Source organism: Pantherophis guttatus, chromosome 5 (genome assembly GCF_059756535.1).
Source record: "Pantherophis guttatus breed Tessera chromosome 5, ASM5975653v1, whole genome shotgun sequence".
In the NCBI taxonomy this organism is placed as follows: domain Eukaryota; kingdom Metazoa; phylum Chordata; class Lepidosauria; order Squamata; family Colubridae; genus Pantherophis; species Pantherophis guttatus.
This window is the reverse complement of record NC_142067.1, coordinates 35613964-35627555: the sequence shown is the minus strand read 5'-3', so window position 1 is coordinate 35627555 and position 13592 is coordinate 35613964. Positions and strand designations below refer to the sequence as shown.

Sequence of the window (13592 nt, the reverse complement as noted above, 5' to 3'; positions counted from 1 at the left end):
GCAATCCCTGCCTTCTGGAGGAGGCAAAGATGGAAGAGGCAAAGGCGCAGGGAGAAGGCAGGAGATCCGGACGTGCTGCATAGGCCACAGTAAAGCCAATAGACGTGGAGCAAGCAGGCTCCCACGGCCACCTGCCTACTCCACTGACTCTTGCTTTTCCAGCGACCGCCCAGTGTGTCCAGATCACCTGCCTTCTCCCTGCACCTTTGCTTCCAGATGCTGCCAGAGCCACCGTGTGAAGATGAGCCTCCTGCAGCCACCTGCCGCTCTGGCCCATCCAATCCTCAGCTTTCCCTCAGTCCACGTGGTGCATCCAGATCGTGTGCCTCCCCCCCGCTTCTGCCTCTTCCTGCTGCTTGGACAGGTAATCAACTCACTTGTCCTATGCTGGTTGCGGCTGCTGCCAGACACTATCAGCATGTACATATGCACACTCGCCACCTCCTGTGCTTGTCTCGCCCACCCTTCACTAGGGCTTATTTTTAGGGCAGGGTTTATATTAGGTGCATGCTTAAAAATCAGGGTAAGGTTTATTTTTTGGGTAGGTTTTATTTTTGGGAAAACACACACACACACACACACACACACAAACACATATGGAGAGAAAAAGAGAGAGAGAGCGGTGAATACTCACACATATATACAAATACATATATGTGACTATATACATACTGTTTAATGATTGTATATATAAATAAAGCATAAAATAAAATTATGTTCTATACTTGAAATGAGTTGGTTGCTTAAGTGAAGCTAAAAAACAGGTTTACAACTTAATCCCCCCCCCCAACTTTAAGCTCCTGCTGGAATATCCTACAGTAATGTAACCCACCTACATTATTGACAATTTTCTTTATTATTATTATTATTGTTCAGGAGATCAGTTTGATTGACAATACATATCTGAGCTTCAGATCAAACTTTTCCAGCAAGTCACAATATCTTTTCAAGAATTGTAAGTCCTAAGTATTATCTCCCACTGACATTTCTTAAGAATATTTCTATTGGAGGCTAGCCCTTAGGAAAATGCACTTATCTAATATATGAAGCTGTTAAAAATGGCTAGATATGTTTTTAGTAAATCAGATTCAGTGCAACCGTTTCCAGAATGGGGAGGGAAGGTAGAAAAGTCAGCATTTTACCATCTGCTTTCAGAAAGAGTACTTCTCTTTTAATTACATAAGAATCCAATTTTAGAATAAAGTACTGAAATATCTCCCTGCTAGGACTTTCTAATCCATCTAATAACTGAAATTCTCTTTGTGGATTACAAAGGTACTTCAAATATTAATAACTCTAAAAACATTTTAACAGAAAAATATGGAAAATCTTGAAAAGATTGAAATACTTCACAGATAAGATATAAATCACCTGAACCACAAGATGGGCAATAAACAAACAAACAAACAAACAAAAATAGGTGGGGTACACAAGAATAAAAAATACTTTAGAAAAGAGGATCTGCCTGGTGTAGAAGGTATATAATATAATCAGGTTTCTAGGGACATCTATTGAGGGGCCTCCAAAGGTGACCAAACAAGGCAAGCAAATGAATTAGGAAGGAACCATTCATTCCTAGATAATAATATCAAATACATATATGTTAAATATCATAACAGTTCCTGCCCATATTTTAGATTCAATTACCAGCCTTGAAGATGTCTACAGAATGCACTTTTCATTTACCTGTACCCAGTTGCTGGCAAAAGTTAGTTTTGGTCTCTTTAGAAGAAACTCAGTGTGAATCAGACATGAAATAAGGAATAATTTCTTTCTTGTAAGTTTGATAATCATCAGTGCATTTATTCCCTTGTTTTAGTATACGAATTGAGATAATATACTAGAGCCCTACATCTACCAACCATATATGTTTTTGGTTTTCTCTGTTGGTTATTTATAGTCTTCCATGTGTTTAGGAATTCTGGTTCCTAAACACATAGTTTAGTGATTTTGTCTAAATTTTGGAACTGTTGTGAAGAATATCCACCTTACAACTTTACTAATGGCCTTTGGAAAGTTGATAAAATCTTATTTTTTTAGTATAAATTAATGTTGCAGTCTTTTTTATCAAACTATTTTCATGACATAAAGAATTTAAATAAAAATTAATTCACTCTGCCCAGTTGCAGTCTCTCTTTATTCATGTATAAAGTAAAGTGCTACTGGTAGAGTTGATGAAACAGAATATTATGCAGGAGACAAAATCTGAATTCTATTCAGGAATTGAAGAAAGGTTACCTATCTGAATTGACTGGGCACACCCAGACTTCTTTCTTCCTGAACAACAGGACCAATATTTCAGGTGCAATCGGAAATTCCATTCTTTTTTACATATCCATGTGCAATGCTTGTTAAAAAGGATGGGGCTTCAATCTCACTTGTGTCTGCTACTTAGACTTCTACCTGTTGATTACCCTCTGAAGATGTCCTTGAGAAAAAAGAATACAATTTATTTGTTACAGTTCTGTTTTTAGTTTCCCCAAGATGCAATTTAAACCTCTTATCTATGTCTTGATCTGTGTATAACTACTCAGGAACCAACAGAGCACCAAAATAAATAATACAATGTACTCATTACATGTGTTTACAATACAATAAATAAAATGATGTATTGCATGTATCAAAACATGATCAATGCTTTATTTAAATATACGAAATGTATTACTTAGTTTACATTTATTTAAATAGTGAAATACTGATATTCTAAGCAAGTAGCTTCTAAGTTTTATTAATAACATGCAGATTAAATTATTTATAACTAAATCCCTTTTATATTAGTGAGATTAAATTAGTTGCGGTGAGTAATTGTCTCATTAGTTTAAGTGGTGCTTCTCATGAGTAATTTTAGTCTGAATGCCATGCTATATGCTAAATGCTAAGAACCATTTTGAAATGTTGCATTGAAATAAAGCAGCACAACTGGATGATAATAAAATCTTTAAGAATATATACAGATGGCAGATTAAATTACATTTGTCTTTTCCACTAATGGGCCTTATCTTCCAAGGCCAAAAATTACATTACAAGCAAATTACATTTTTTAAAATTTGGAATGGAATGCTAATTTTAATACTAAATAAGGAACATGTGTAATCACTAATCCAGTCTGCCCAGATTTGTGATCAAATACAGGTAAATTTGGGCTCTTAAGGGGAAAAGAGGAAGTGAAATCATATCCTTATTGCCATGGATCTTGACTCTATTCTCTGTTGCTATTAAGGTACTGTGAATTGAAACTGGGCCTAGATAGGCTTCTCCTGCAGAATATATTAAATATCTTACATTTGTTTCTGATGACTGGTTATAGTATGATGATTTTTTCCCCTCATAATAATCAGAGCTGAGGTTAAAACTGAAGTAAAAGAACCAATACTGAACATAAGAACATCCATAAATAATATAAACCCTTTGGTCTCTCCTACTAAGAAAAGGATAACTTTCTATAGTTATTTTTTGCCTATTTGGCCAGCACGAAAATGCTTTGAAGGAATGACCAGTCTTATAAATGCCTCTAGATATTTCATTAAGAAGTCAATACTACATCATTGAAAATATAACATTTAGAGTGGAATAGAAGTGCAAAACTTCAAAATGAAGCTTCTTGAGTCAAACCTCAAGTAAGTAAGAATCAAGAATGAATTCTTTATATTCTCCTAAGGCCAATGAAGCCATCTGAGATTAGGTAGTGTTGGCTGAGCAAAATTCTGTGCAGGGAAGAAAGCAATCAAATTTTGGAGACAATATCAGGCATAATAACCTCTTATACCTTTCTGCCCAGCCTTGAACTAAACTTCCTTATTTTGAAACATGGCCTGCTGCTTGATTATGGTTGTCTTCTCTTCTAATCGTACAGGATTCTTATTTCTAGTACATGGAATGGAATCTGACCATCTTTTGTACTTTTCCCCTAATGTGGGTATTCATTGCATTTGTAGTGTTACCATACTAAAAACTTACAGTAGCTCATACCCTAGTATCAATATTTTGTGTTTTACTTTTGCTTCTTTGCTAAACTATTAGATGTGCCTTTGTGACATTTGTGGGGGGAAAAAATCTCCAGTGTTCCAATTGTTGATTACTTCTGAGTTTGGCAGAGTGTTTCGGATATAATATATCAGTCATGATAAAATGACTGAGAGATAGGTCACTGTACACCTAAGCCAGGGAAAGAAACTAAGCCTCCAGAAGCAATAGCCAGCTGAATAGTAGGGCTAATTTAGAGACAATAAAAGAAATCTTTTATTGTAAGGAAGAACTATTAAATTGTACTTGAAGAGCCCATCAAATGTGTCAGCTAGAGACCTGATAGATAATGCTTTTTACTGAGTTTTTGGCTCAGCATGGTACTGAAACTGTCTTAGCCATCATGATGGATAAGCTAAATCACAAACTGGAGGAGATGGGTTGCTTTCCTAAAGGGTCCAGAAACTTGCTGTTTATTGTTATCCTATAGTGTTTGTTTGATTTTATGATTTCAACTAGTCATGAACTCTGATTGATTGCTGTACTTTCCTGTAGACTTGGCTGACAATTAAATAGATGTAATACAGTCTTTTAAAATTAGAAAAATATAGTTCATACTTTATCACTAAAAAGCTGAGTGTTAAAAAAAAGAAATAAGTTAATGGAAGGAACCCTTCCATTTGACTTATTGTCAAATATCTCCATAGCTTTATCTTTCTGAATAACACAATTCAAACATGGATCAATTCATTATATGAAAGCTGACTGATATTAATTAATAAGGCATTCATTCTTCTGACTGGCACTGAGAAAAAGACATATAATGCCTCATGGTTCATGCTATTGCTTAAAAAAGTTATATAGAGAGCTTCCATAAATAAATGATTGTACAGTAGTTATTTCAGTCCTCTTTATCTGTTTCTAGTTTTTTAAAGAAAAGAATGGGGTAGAGGGAGAAACCTGACTTTTTGAAACCACTTATCTGATTACACTGTCCAGGGCAATCCTATTAATATTAAAGACCCTTTTAAAAATATACATTATATTATCAGCATAAAGAAGTTTCCCATTAAGTTTCTTTTCATACAGAATCTTTAAACTGTATAGCATAGAACAGTGGTCCCCAACCTTTTTATCGCTGCGGCCCGCTGAGCGCGCGCAGGGGTGGGGGCATGGCCCAGGAGCTTTTGCGCACGGCCCATTGCGCACGGCCCAGGAGCCTTTGCGCTGCAGCGTTCATGTCCCCTGGCCGCTGCGCGGCCCGGTGCCAGGTACTCCACGGCCCGGCACCGGTCCGCGGACCGGGGGTTGGGGACCACTGGCATAGAACAATGGCCACATCTATATTATGCTTTTGGGTGGCGTCCATATTTCATACATCAAAACAATATACTATATATGCAGTATTCAGAGGAGGATCTGTTGGGAACGATACTTCATTGCAAATTCATCTGCTTTGAAGGCAGAGATCCAAAGCTCCATCCTTGACTGATCTAGTATTGGTAAAAAAGATTTCAGTATAAAGCTAATCTTTCTTAATGGGTTGACAGTTATGGTGGCTTCAATAGACTAAGGATGGAAGAGCGTCCAGTGATTCCTGATAATCTGATTCTTAACACTTTATTTACTAAATATTAACATTCCTCCTTATGACCTCAGAATTCATTTAAACTATATGATGATTACATTTGGTAGATCAAAACTACCGTGGTAAGGCCACACTTGGAATACTGCATTCAGTTTTGGTTGCCACGATATAAAAAAGATGTGGAAACTCTAGAAAGAGTGCAGAGAAGTGAAACAAAGATGATTAGGGGGCTGGAGGCTAAAACATATGAAGAACGGTTGCAGGAACTGGATATGTCTAGTTTAATGAAAAGAAGGACTAGGGGAAACATGATAGCAGTGTTCCAATATCTCAGGGGCTGCCACAAAGAAGAGGAAGTTAAGCTATTCTCCAAAGCACCTGAGGGCAGGACAAGAAGCAATGGGTGGAAACTTATCAAAGAGAGAAGCAACTTAGAACTAAGGAGAAATTTCCTGACAGTTAGAACAATTAATCAGTGGAACAACTTGCCTCCAAAAGTTGTGAATGCTCCAACACTGAAAGTTTTTAAACAGATGTTGGATAACCGTTTGTCTGAAGTGGTGTAGGGTTGCCTGCCTAAGCAGGGGGTTGGACTAGAAGACCTCCAAGGTCCCTTCCAACTCTGTTATTCTATTCTGTTCTAAAACAATCAGGGCCTACATTAGTCTGAAAAACCTTGGGACTGCATTTGTTATTTTTGTTTTCTTTCTAAACAAAAATAAGCTATGTCATTATTAATTTAATTATTTTATTGTTTTAATCCCCTTTCTCCCTCATTAAAATATTTTATATACTGTACTGTTGTATGTACAATTACATGAGGAAAGGAAACAAAGGCATGTCACCTTTGCCCTTTTATCATCATTTTCTGGAAAAAGAAATAATATTCTTTGTGATGCTTTCCTATGCAATATGAAACCTTTAGAAACTATATGAAGAATCTCTATGAATACAGAAGGATCCACAGAACAGATATGCATCACTATCAAAAAAAGAGACCTGGTGGATTCATTGGACTGGGGGTACTTGTGAGGAAATAAGCCTACAATAGAACCATTTCAGTGCAGATTCCTTAAAGGCTTTCAATTAAATTTCATGCAATTCTTCACTCTCTTCTCATCCCTTCACCATGAAGACAATTCTTAGCCTTTAAAAACATGGCATTTAATAAACATTCCTGTATGCATAATAGTTGAATGCATAATTCAATGTATTCTTTGTATTTTTTTAAAAAAAACAACTTTTTAGCCATTTTTTTTGGTATTTTTTTTAAAAAAGCAACCACCAATAGCTCCATATCAGATTCATTCTCAAGAAAGAAAATTTTAAAGCAATTTCCTACCCTATTGTTTATACTCTTGTAGTTTCTCAGGAGGATTCAAACATTTACTGAATTTTGGACCTGGTATTTTGGCCTGGACATGAACTTGCCTTGTGGTTATTTTTGGAAAAATAGGACAATTACAATTACACAAGGAAATCAGACCTATATGTGTCTTTTCTTTTTTATTGTACAACTTTGTTACTATCTCATACCTAGTCTTATAATTTTCATATAGTGATGAAAATCTTAGCTTGAGACCATATGCATATACATATAGAAACAAAGCAATCATTTACATTGATATAACAGTGGACTTCTTCATTTAGTCAGTAGTGTAGAATAACATAAACATAATAAACAATGCTGCTATAAACCATAAAAATAGGGTGCTGTATTGAATTATAGTTTACTGAAATACAAATCTCATTAAATGCACACTTAGGCAGATAGTACACTGGTATCAGTTTCAATAAACTATGGTAATGAATGTTATGTGGAGATAATATACCTGTCTAACTTAGTAAACATTCTATTGGAGAGAAGTCAAAATCTGGCAAGGCAACAGAAATCTGTATGGAAAAGTGCCTATTTCATTTCAATTTTAATAGTTTTAATTATGTTGTATGATTAAGAAGCCCATCCAGTGAGGGGAGAAAATATTAAACCTCCTTGATACTTGTAGTTAGCCAATAATGTTTTATTTCCAGAAGCTGTGCAGAATCAGAAGACAGTAACTAGCATTACTGCAACTGGAATGTATAAGTGGTTCTTAAAGAAATTAAATTTTACAATTGTAACAGTTGAATTCTTTTTGAGGAAATTTCAAACATTCTAGTTGAAAGTCAGTTTCTTTCTTTTTTTGAATAAAAATATGAAGAATAATTAATTTTTATTTTAAAAATACACATATAATCACATAAAGAAGGGCTACCAATTTATGCAGTGTACTCTCCAATGATTTATTATGTAGGGATTTACCACACTTGTATATAAAAAGTTTGTGTGCCATGCCCCCTATGCGAAGCTCATGTGAGGCTCTTAAAAAGTTCTTGGTAAATAAAATAATTGGTAGATGTTACTATGAAAGCCCATGTGAGGACTACAATGAGATATTTACTTTTTTACTACACTAGTATGCACAACAATTAGGACATTATGTTGTATCACAGCATATAGTGGAATACAAGTTAAACACCCAGATGAAAAGAAAGCTTTTGTCTTTGTAACCTCAATAAAATGATATTATGAAGCAATTACCAGAAGAACCAGAAGTGGTAGGTTTAATCTGCAAACAACAAAAAATCATTTTGGAGTCAATTAGGCAGCCAGACATGGAATATGAAAGTTAACCATGTCTTTGCTGAAATCAGTTTCCTAGGGGAAAAAAAAACGCCTGTTCACCAAAACAACTTATGAAACAACTTGTGTCTTGATAGTTGTAGACAATGTGCTGATAAGTTATTATCAACAGATGCGATCACCCAGAAACTCAGTGAAAAGTTTGAAATCAAAGGCTTGGAATAGATCGTGCACTATTTTAGTATCCAAATAGAGAAAGAGCGGGATGAATGGAAGTTTCCTAGTCAACCAGAGAAGAAATACCACTGAGTTATATTCAAATGGAAGAAACTACAGAAGAAAGACACCAATGACCAGAATACACTGGTAAACAACCATCAGTATCAATAGGCCATGGGAAATCTGTTGTCTACAGTAACTAAAAGCAAAATTAGACATCTCAACAGCAGGTAGAATTTGGTGCTGAAATGTCACCACATCAATCCAGGATGAGTATAGGACAGTGAAACCAACACTGAACCTGCCTACATTATCAAGTATGAAGTTCATGCCACTCCTGTCTCTTCCCCACTTCCTTTCCCCTGAAGTAAAACAAGCAGCAGAGAGACTTCTCTTTTCTAGCATCTGAATATGGTATGCATACAGTTACAGTATGCTTTGTGAACAACTTTTAGTGGAGTTTTCCCAGCAAAAAACCTTCCTTAATGACTTCTATCACTCTTCACCAAAATGGGCATTTTCATGACACTAGAGAAGGTTGCTAACTGGCATTTGTTGCCAGTTTGTGGAAACAGGCTGTCGTTTGTTTAATTGGCATGTCAGTGGAAAATAACTCTGGAGAGAGACTTTGTTTAAAAGAGCAATGGATTTATCATTGGGTCCAGCACATAAAGCTGTAATTATATGTAGGAGGATATATTTCTCCTGACTATCCATCTAACCTCCAAATATGTAGGATTCAGAAGGCAGTCCTCCTGGTTTATTGCTTGCAGAAGTAGATGTGCTCTGTGGTTTCTCTTGTTTTAATAATCAGTTAATAAAAATCATCTTGGATATGTCATCCTGCTTGCTGCTTTTTGTGCTTCCCTTGGACAAAAATGATAAAACAAGTCATTGCCTAGGGAGTTGGTACTGAACTGAACAATGCAACTGTTCTCTTTAGTAGTGTTTTGTAATGAGCCACATTCATAGGTGATTTTTTTTCCTCATCACCATCATGCTGTAGGGTTGTGTGCTTTTCCAAGCAGAACTGCAACTATCTCATTTGGCTGAAAATGAAAGAAAATCTGACAAAGAGGCACAAGGGCACCTCTTAGTTTTCCTGATTCTTTTTTACCCACCACTATGGCAAATAAATATACTCTCCAAAGAAGAGTTTCAGTTTGCTAATCTGTAACATTTCCTCCCCCCAATCAGTTAGCAATTATACCTAATCATTGTCCATTCACAAATGAATATATGGGAAGAAAAAGAAAACTCAGGGGGATAAAAGTTTTAATAGTTATAAGGATAAGAAGGGGAAAGTGAGATATTTCTCTTTATAATATATAAATAATTGTAAAATATTTTAATTTAGATAGAAGCATTTATGTACTATGAAGTAAAACTAAATTCCTAGTAATCAATAATAACAAAATAACAGAGTTGGAAGGGAGGTCTTCTAGTCCAAACTCCTGCTCAAGCAGAAAACCCTATATCATTTCAGAAAAATGATTTTCAATCTAATCCATCAGTAATGAATGGAATGACAAATTTAATAAATAAATCTAGATGAGTGATTGTTGCTTCTCAATGTATGCTAAATTTATTTATTTATTTATTTATTTATTTATTTATTTATTTATTTATTTATTTATTTATTTATTTATTTAGATTTTTATACCGCCCTTCTCCAACAGGACTCAGGGCAGTGAACAGCCGAGATAAAACATAACACATAAAATTTAAAAAACAGTTTAAAAGACATTAAATAATTTCGGCCATCAATTTAAAACAACCCAGTTAAAATCAATTTCAAATTAAAACCAAAAGGATGGGATCAAGCCAGCCCGGCTAGATGAAATAGATGTGTTTTCAGGGCCCGACAAAAAGTCCAAAGGTCTGGTATCGTGCGTATCTCTGGGGGTAGGTCGTTCCAGAGGGCAGGTGCCGCCACAGAGAAGGCTCTCCCCCTGGGGGTCGCCAGCTGACATTGTCTGGCCGACAGCATCCTGAGGAGGCCCTCTCTGTGCTAGCAAACTGGCCAGTGGGAGGCTATTGGCAGCAGAAGGCGGTCTGGTAGATACCCCGGCCCTAAGCCATGGAGCGCTTTAAAGGTGGTCACCAACACCTTGAAGTGCACCCGGAAGACCACCGGAAGCTAGTGCAGCTCGTGCAGGAGAGGTATCACATGGGAGCGCGCTGTCACTCCATAATCCCCCGTGCGGCCACATTCTGGACCAACTGGAGCCTCCGGGTGCACCCCAAGGGGAGCCCCATGTAGAGAGCGTTGCAGTAGACCAGGCGGGAAGTGACGAGTGCCTGAGTGACCGTGTGTAGGGAGTCCCGATCCATAAAGGAATGCAACTGGCGTATCAGGCGGACCTGATAAAAAGTCCCCCTGGCCACGGCCATCATATGCTCTTCTAAAGATAGCCGTGCATCCAGGAGGACGCCCAAGTTGTGAGCCCTCTCCGTGGGGGCCAGTGATTCTCCCGTGGGGGCCAGTCATTCGCTTTGAAATCAATATATTCCAGTTCCTCTAATCTTAAATTCCTCTATTCTTAAATTATGAGTTCTGCTTCTTCCAAGATATTCTGAAGCTGTTGCACAACCATATTTATCACCTTCCCCAAGAAAAAGTGTGATGTACTGGATTAAAAATTTCCAGTCCAGTGATGGCTTCTTTAGATGGGGATAAACCAAGTCATCATTAACAGGTAATGGAACAACCCACTTACTCAAAAAAGAATAAGCCAGTGCCATAACCCACTCACACAACATCTGGGTCTGTTTGAAAGCCAGAAAGGAATGGGACTGAAGAGTAGGTTTCTCATGTTTTCAGGCCAACAGGTTCAAACCATTCTCAGATAACTGAATACAATATCTTAACAGGCATCTCCTCTAAACCTACAAGGCCAATGTCCAGGTGGCAACAAATCTGAACAAATTTATCCAACTGATGCTGCACAAATTCGTCCCTGGTAAGAGGTTCTGCATGCCCCCTTTACCCAATAGTGCACGTATTACCAGAAACAGGACTGCAGGGCAGCAATATGTGGATGCAATAAGAAAGGAGAGTATTGGCTTTTTGCCAGTCTTACTACCATAAAGTAGACCTTAATAGCAGCCTTAACAGGTGATCAGTCAAGTTTGTGCTTGGGCACCAGCAATGCTCTATATTTGTCTTCTCATATTTCATCCCCCATTCATTTCTTTAAGATATATTTAAATCTATCCCCCCATTTGTCAAGCTCAAAAATTCTCTACTTGACCTCACTCCATATTGGCCGATCAATTCAAGTTGGCCTAGAGACTCCATAGATTTAATTAGAAGAGCCTCAAATAGGCTATGGCATATCCAAGCCCTAACCAAAAGAATACATTTGTGACAGGGCAAGGAACAAAAATGGGAAATTTAGACTAAACTGTTTCTAGTGCAAAGATATCTTTAGGCAGACAGCACTGTATGCGATATAGCAAAAGTACTTCAGCTTTGAAAAGTTTGATTGCTGCAGGCTTGCATAGCTGGTATATCTGATCATTTTGTTACAAGCTTTTCATGCATGGTGTGTAAGATTTGAGGATTGAGGTTTCAGCCTCACTTAGGATATAGAAATGATAGCAATCGTGTCAGCATATAAAACATGGAAATTGGATTGTGAGCTGGGAATGGAGAGTAGAATTCAGCTTAAGTTAGAGTTTATATGATATCATTAGCACAGAAAGTGCGGATATTAATATCTGAATGATTTGAGCCATTTTACCCAAAAGAGCATGTTTTCTAACCTTGGCCCTAAGGTGTTAATTGCTTTATTTAGGACCCCTTGCTCCTAAATAAGACAACATAGGTGGACTATACTTACAGAAAAGGGCCTTTTTAGCATTGGAAACCCTTTGCCAAGAAAGTCTCCTAGAATCTACATGGAAATCGTTCAGGTGTCAGATGATGCTATTTTGTTTTTCTAGACATTTTAAGAAACAGTTTAGAAATGCCAGTTTTATTGAAATAGCAGTACTGATACTGTCATTCTTGTTTCATTTTGTTTGTTTTATATTGCACTTGAATCAGACTTATCTTTTGTCATGCAATAAAAATTGCTGAGTGATTTAGAAATGTAAAACACACACATATAGGTACACACACTCATATATTTTATTTTAATTACATTAAAATTCTGGGTGATACCTAGACAGTAGTTGCAATGCTGAGTTGATTTCCCTATCACTTGTCCCCACTGAATTGAGTGCATATGATAAAAGGCATTCCACAGTGTTCTTCAGGCCAATGTCTTCATGAAACCATTCTGATGTTAGCGCAGTGTAATGCTTTCCTAACAGCTATCCTGGAAGGCAAATATTAAAAAATTCCATAGAAGCTAAAACTGTGCCCTTGTAGCAAATAACCCATTATATTATGTTCTGTTATATTGTACTTTTTATAAGGACATGAGGGTCTGTTTTATATTTCTCCATTTCATGATATGTACAGCTACTCCTGTAAGACCAGTGCAATTCAATTTAAATATATATGTATCATTTTATGCAGATCCGTATCCTTTGTTGTTGATGCTGAATGTTAGCTGATGCAAAAGTAGATATATTGGATGTATAGTAATTTTGGATATCTAGATGTTATTAATTTTAAAAAAGTATACATTTGTTTAAATATTTTTACATTCAAGTTTTATTGTTCAAAGTATGTGTATTTTGCAGATTGTTAAATACTGTATGATATAATCTGTGAAATTAAGTGCTCCTTTAAATATGTCCCCTTTGAATTTTAATTCCTTATAAAAGATCAATACCACATAAGATTGCAGAGCAATGGGCATACTCTGCACTTTTTTTAGAATGTTGATCTTGCATATAAAATCTTGTTTTTCTACTTATAGTCCATAAAAATATATACCAGTAGTTTCTTTTTTTTATGATAGATGTAGGCAATGTGGTAATTTTCAGATAGTTTTTAGTGTCTTTTAATATCTAGTAGAACCACGGCAAGGGACTGAGAATTATTATTCAGAATATCTGAAAAATTTCAAGTTGCATATAATCTAAATTTTAGAAAATGTCAACACCACATTTGTTTTCATTTGATACTTGGTAAGCAAAGGATATATAAATGTTACATATCTTCTTTCATGTTTTTCATACCAAATTCAAACATTCTCAGGTCAGGTAATCAGGCAATAGACTTCAGGCATAATCAGGATAATC

General features: G+C 36.3%; 1 long non-coding RNA gene across 1 annotated transcript in view; it reads left to right on the top strand.

Moving 5' to 3' along the window:
* LOC132710326 (uncharacterized) overlaps positions 1 to 13592 on the top strand; it is a 69611-nt gene that overhangs the window by 53173 nt on the left and 2846 nt on the right. The window lies entirely within an intron of this gene.